The following is a 6,823-nucleotide window of genomic DNA, read 5'->3' as shown; positions in this document are numbered from 1 at the left end:
TATACCAAAATAAACTGAACTGATTGCAATTCCAGAATTCCACCAAGGATCTCAATCTGCGACGGTGCAGAGTTAACAGTGACAAGGGGATTGGTAAAACAGACCTTGAACGCCATGTCAGACAGCACCTTGCTGAGGCCGTGAAGGCTAGCAGGCACGTGTCTGTGTCTTCTTAGGGCTGTAGCCCAGGCAATGGACGTACTGCAGTCTCCAGAATCAGATCAAAATGCAGTCTGCCGTGTGTTAACATTCACGACAGCTGCGTTTCATTAGGGATTTTGCTTTCATTTTTAATATTGCTGCTTCGGCCAATCAGCGCCCGGGGATTTCGACCCTCCCCCCACCCCCGGGAGGGGGAGTGGCTTAGAGTGGAGGGGGGAGTGGCTTAGAGTGGAGGGGGGAGTGGCGTAGAGCACGTGGGCAAGTGACCCCCCCGGGGGGGAGTGGCTTAGAGTGGAGGGGGGAGTGGCTTATAGTGGAGGGGGGAGTGGCTTAGAGTGGAGGGGGGAGTGGCTTAGAGTGGAGGGGGAGAGGCTTAGAGTGGAGGGGGGAGTGGCCGTAGAGCACGTGGCAAGTGGCTCTGAGCAAGATGGCCCAGCTGTTGACACCACCAGGAAGGGGACCCACAATGACAACTCCCGCCCGGCCGCCTTTGTCTCTCTCGGCGCCACACGCAGGTACCGGGCTGCTGCTGCTTGTTACTCGCCCCGCGAGGTGTAGCTCACGTTAAGGGCTGCTAGAGGCATTTCTGTAGAGTCCACGATGGGCCAGGCGGTGGTGTTGGTTAGGGGGGCGGGGGGGTAAAGTGTGGGGGTGGGAAGCTCTCGGCCGAACGTCCAACTGTAGGTGCCAGGCTAGGTGCACGTACTGTCCACCAGCACGTACTAGTAATCGATGCTCGATTCCTATTAAACATAAATCGATTCTTCCACCGTTCAACAAAGGGGGGCGGTGGAACCGATTATATGAAACTATCATCGATTCCACGAATCGATTATCCATTGTTTTGTTTGGGGAGCGGTGGGTGTAGTGGTGAGCGCTGCGTTGCGCTACGAACCTGGCGACTTGGCTTGGGCAAGGTGAGGTAATTTACCTTTGTCACTGGGTAAAAGTGTAAAGGTAAAGGTGAAGTATTATCACCCGGTAAATACGGTGCCTTGTTTACCGCCACAAAGCTCCGTGGCCCTGTCCGTGGCCTACATTTAATAAGTAATATTTAAAAAAATGTTTTATTAAAAACACGCTTTAATGAAATGTGCGAGTAGTAATGTCAGAACTACCTATGAGATCTTCACTCAAAACTGCTCTAGAGGAGTTGTACACCTCTAGCTGCCACTGCTATTCAGTGGCCTAACATATGGCTCTAGATTTTGGTGTCATAATTTATTTACGTAGTTTATTGTAAAAAAATTCGGTCACAGTCCCTATGATCACTGTTACATTGCATTTATGGCTTTATTTTGGTGATTTCGAAAAGTTTTTTTTTTGTTTTGGCCATGTTTTTGTTTATTGTAGTACGGAGTTAGACTGATGGCCTTAATCTTAGTTGTCTTGTGGTTGTTGTTGTTGTTTGACTTGCATCCCACTGGGATTTTTTGCACACAGCGTTGGTGTTCGGTGCAATTTCAGGAATATTTTTGATGCTTTTTTTTCCCTGGATTTTCTGTTTGCACAGTCACACAAAGTCACTTTAAGATGTTTTCTTGTTCATGTTTTTTTGTGTTTGTTGCGGTTGCACCCGATTCAAGAGCCGAATGGCTCACAGGGCTATACCAAACTAAATGAAACTATGAACTAACTATGAGAACTCCACCACGACTCCGGGCAGTGGGCCCGAGCTCGCCACGACGTAAGGGGCCGTGGGCAATTAGACGCAAGCCGAAACATAACATGTACAAAATAATGTTTAAGATATATTTTTATTTTATTTTTAATGATAGAATATGGTATTGTCATCAGTATGACATAAGTATACCGAGCTTGCAGTCGATACCACATTGGGAAGTGGGTTAAAATTGAGTTACAAGATTTGAAGATACAACGACAGACAGAGTGAGTTAAAAGAAAGCGTGTACAATTGGAATCATTGAGAGTATTCTTTGGTTTTTCCGGTAAAGTCACGTAGAAATAATAAAATAAGATAATAGTGTATGACGTTTCGATTTCAACACAAGCAATCATCATCAGGTACAGAAGAGCTAAATTTACGAGAGCGAGGAGACACGTAACCGCAGATATATGTACAGACACAGATACAACAGGGGATACAGCGAGAGAGAAACGTGGGAGCACACTAAATATAATTCCTGCAGTCACGAAAGCTCCAAACTCAAGTATCATTGAGAGTATTCTATATGAATAAAGCACTCTACCTAGCATGTACCTGCATGTGTAGTAGTACCCCAGTAATTAGTACCCTGTAATGGGGTCATTTGTATGGGGTAAGCGTAAAAGGTCGGATAAAGGTAGGCTCGTTTTTAACCTTTAACCTTACCTGCTGAAGGGTAAAAGGTAGGTAGAGTGATTGTATTGTGGTAAGGTAAAAGGTAGGGAAAAGGTAGGCTCGTTGTTTTTAACCTTTTTCCTTACCTGCTGAAGGGTTAAAGGTAGATAGAGTGATTGTATTGTGGTAAGGTAAAAGGTAGGAAAAAAGTAGGCTCGTTGTTTTTTTACCTTTTACGTCACGACAACTTAAAATGTAGCAATGTGAGAGATCCTCGCCACGCGGTTGGCTAGGAGATGTTAACTCCCTCGCCTGGTCTACAGAGGTCCGTGGGTTCGATCCCGACCCTGGCGACACCTTCTGCTGCTGCTATTGAATGTTTGAAGTCTGTATCTCTCTGTCTCGCTCCCAGGTGCCCCTCGGACCACGAGGATGGAGGAGGAGATGAGGAGGGCCGGAGGTGGCGACCATCAGAGAGGAAGGGGAGGAGGAGGAGGTGGTGGAGGTGGTGGAGGTGGTGGAGGAGGTGGTGGAGGTGGTGGAGGTGGTGAAGAAGCTTGGGCGAGGATGTGGGCTGGTTGGGGAGGGTGGCATGGACTTACCAGAGAGGGGGCCTGGTGGCACTATGATGGCAGTGGTGGTGGTGGCTATGGTGGTAGCTATGGTGGTGGAGGTGGTGGTGGAGGTGGCTATAGTGGAGGTGTCTATGGTGGTGGTGGAGGTGGTGGTGGTGGTGGTGCCACGATCTGTGATGTGCTACAGAGACCCCAGCAGGTGCAGAGGGGATACGTGGAAGGAGGTGAAGGATCTGGAGGAGGTGAAGGAGGAGGTGAAGGATCTGGAGGAGGTGAAGAAGCTTGGGCGTGGATGTGGGCTGGTTGGGGAGGGTGGTGTGCACTTGCCAGAGAGGGGGCCTGGTGGCGCTATGATGGCAGTGGTGGTGGTTGCTATAGCGGAGGTGTCTATGGTGGTGGCTATGGTGGTAGCTATAGCGGAGGTGTCTATGGTGGTGTCTATGGTGGTGGCTATGGTGGTAGCTATAGCGGAGGTGTCTCTGGTGGTGGCTATAGCGGAGGTGGCTATGGTGGTGGCTATGGTGGTAGCTATAGCGGAGGTGTCTCTGGTGGTGTCTATGGTGGTAGCTATAGCGGAGGTGTCTCTGGTGGTGGCTATGGTGGTAGCTATAGCGGAGGTGTCTCTGGTGGTGGCTATTTGGTGTCTATGGTGGTGCCACGATCGGTGACGTGCTACAGAGACACCAGCAGGTGCAGGGGGGAGACGTGGGAGGAGGTGAAGGATCTGGAGGAGGTGAAGCAGCTGGAGGAGGAGGTGAAGGAGAAGGTGAAGGAGCTGGAGAAGATGAAGGAGGAGGTGAAGAAGGAGCTGGAAGAGGAGGAGGAGGAGGTGAAGGAGCTGGAGGAGATGAAGGAGGAGGTGAAGGAGGAGATGAAGGAGGAGGTGAAGGAGGAGGTGGAGGAGGAGGGGGTGGAGGAGGTGGATGAGCTGGAGGAGGTGAAGCAGCTGGAGGAGGAGGAGGTGAAGGAGCTGGAGGAGATGAAGGAGGAGGTGAAGGAGGAGATGAAGGAGGAGGTGAAGGAGGAGGTGGAGGAGGAGGGGGTGGAAGAGGTGGAGGAGCTGGAGGAGGTAAAGCAGCTGGAGGAGGAGGAGGTGAAGGAGCTGGAGAAGATGAAGGAGGAGGTGAAGAAGCTGGAAGAGGAGGAGGAGGAGGTGAAGGAGCTGGAGGAGATGAAGGAGGAGGTGAAGGAGGAGATGAAGGAGGAGGTGAAAGAGGAGGTGGAGGAGCTGGAGGAGGTGGGGGGGTTGGGGGCCACCACCACCGTGGGAGGACAAGAAGGAGAGCGCCAACAGCAGAAGCAGGTGGTGAGTGTGGTGGTGGTGAGTGTGGTGGTGGTGAGTGTGGTGGTGGTGAGTGTGGTGGTGAGTGTGGTGGTGAGTGTGGTGGTGACTTACCTGATGTTCATCTTCTCTCTCTGCCCCCTCTGTCCCCACTCCCTTCCCAGCTGACTCACCGCCCGGTGAGGAGTCAACGCGGCCTGACTCAACCTGGGGTCAATCTCCCCCCCTGGGGGAGTCGCTCCCAGGCGGTGTATCGCCAGGCTCCTGTCAGTCACCCCCAGCTTGTGAGCCGCCCACAGCTGGCTCAGCAGCTGAGTCACCCCTGGATGATGAACCCCCAGATCCAGTACCACTGGGTGATCCACCCCCCACAGCTGACTCACCCCCCCCAGCTGACTCACCCCCCACAGCTGACTCACCCCCCACAGCTGACTCACGCCCCCCAGCTGACTCAACCACGCCAGGTGATTTACCTACAGCTGACTCACCCCCCAGCTGACTCAACCCCCAGCTGACTCACCCCCCCCAGCTGACTCACCCCCACAGCTGACTCAACCACGCCAGGTGATTTACCTACAGGTGACTCACCTCCCCCCAGCTGACTCACCCCCCTCAGCTGACTCACCACCCTCAGCTGACTCACCCCCCCAGGTGACTCACCCCCCCCAGCTGACTCACCCCCACAGCTGACTCAACCACGCCAGGTGATTTACCTACAGGTGACTCACCTCCCCCCAGCTGACTCACCCCCCCAGCTGACTCACCCCCCTCAGCTGACTCACCCCCCCAGCTGACTCACCCCCCACAGCTGACTCACCCCCCACAGCTGACTCACCCCCCACAGCTGACTCACCCCCCTCCCAGGTGACTCACCCCCCCAGCTGACTCACCCCCCACAGCTGACTCACCCCCACAGCTGACTCAACCACGCCAGGTGATTTACCTACAGCTGACTCACCCCCCCAGCTGACTTACCCCCACAGCTGACTCACCCCCACAGCTGACTCACGCCCCCCAGCTGACTCACCCCCCACAGCTGACTCACCCCCCACAGCTGACTCACCCCCCACAGCTGACTCACCCCCCTCCCAGGTGACTCACCCCCCCAGCTGACTCACCCCCCTCCCAGGTGACTCACCCCCCCAGCTGACTCACCCCCCACAGCTGACTCACCCCCACAGCTGACTCAACCACGCCAGGTGATTTGCCTACAGCTGACTCACCCCCCCAGCTGACTCACCCCCACAGCTGACTCACCCCCCCCCCAGCTGACTCACCCCCACAGCTGATTCACCCCCCCCAGCTGACTCAACCCCCAGGTGACTCACCCCCCCAGCTGACTCACCCCCACAGCTGACTCACCCCCCCCCAGCTGACTCACCCCCCACAGCTGACTCACCCCCCCAGCTGACTCACCCCCCACAGCTGACTCACCCCCCCCAGCTGACTCACCCCCCACAGCTGACTCACCCCCACAGCTGACTCAACCACGCCAGGTGATTTGCCTACAGCTGACTCACCCCCCCAGCTGACTCACCCCCACAGCTGACTCACCCCCCCCCCCAGCTGACTCACCCCCACAGCTGACTCACCCCCCCCAGCTGACTCAACCCCCAGGTGACTCACCCCCCCAGCTGACTCACCCCCACAGCTGACTCACCCCCCCCCAGCTGACTCACCCCCCACAGCTGACTCACCCCCCCAGCTGACTCACCCTCCACAGCTGACTCACCCCCCCCAGCTGACTCACCCCCCACAGCTGACTCACCCCCCTCAGCTGACTCACCCCCACAGCTGACTCACCCCCCCCAGCTGACTCACCCCCCACAGCTGACTCACCCCCCACAGCTGACTCACCCCCCCAGCTGACTCACCCCCCACAGCTGACTCACCCCCCTCCCAGGTGACTCACCCCCCCAGGTGATTTACCCACAGCTGACTCACCCCCATTGGGTGGTGTGGGATTGTCAGGTGGTTCCTGCCATGGCCAGGACACGGCGCTCACCACACAACGTGAAGATGTAACGTGTACAGCCTGGGGTGTCAACAAGCCTGGAGTGTGGTACGTGTTGTGATGTTATTAAAGTTTTACTAAATATGGAAATGTAACATACAATCTGGATTGAGGTTGAATATTTTGTGATGTTATAAAAGTTGTACTAAATATGCAAATGTAACATACAATCTGGATTGAGGTTGTATATTTTGTGATGTTATAAAAGTTTTACTAAATATGGAAATGTAACATACAATCTGGATTGAGGTTGTATATTTTGTGATGTTATAAAAGTTTTACTAAATATGGAAATGTAACATACAATCTGGATTGAGGTTGCATATTTTGTGATGTTATAAAAGTTTTACTAAATATGGAAATGTAACATACAATCTGGATTGAGGTTGTGTATTTTGTGATGTTATAAACGTTTTAATAAATATGGAAATGTAATGTACAATCTGGATTGGCGTTGTATATTTTGTGATCTTATAAAAGTTTTACTAAAAATGGAAAGGTAACATACA

Source organism: Petromyzon marinus, unplaced genomic scaffold, assembly GCF_048934315.1.
Source record: "Petromyzon marinus isolate PM22_M1 ecotype Great Lakes invasive population unplaced genomic scaffold, UKy_Petmar_22M1.pri1.0 PM_G_Scaffold_68, whole genome shotgun sequence".
NCBI classification, from domain to species: domain Eukaryota; kingdom Metazoa; phylum Chordata; class Hyperoartia; order Petromyzontiformes; family Petromyzontidae; genus Petromyzon; species Petromyzon marinus.
This window is presented reverse-complemented; position numbering follows the sequence as displayed.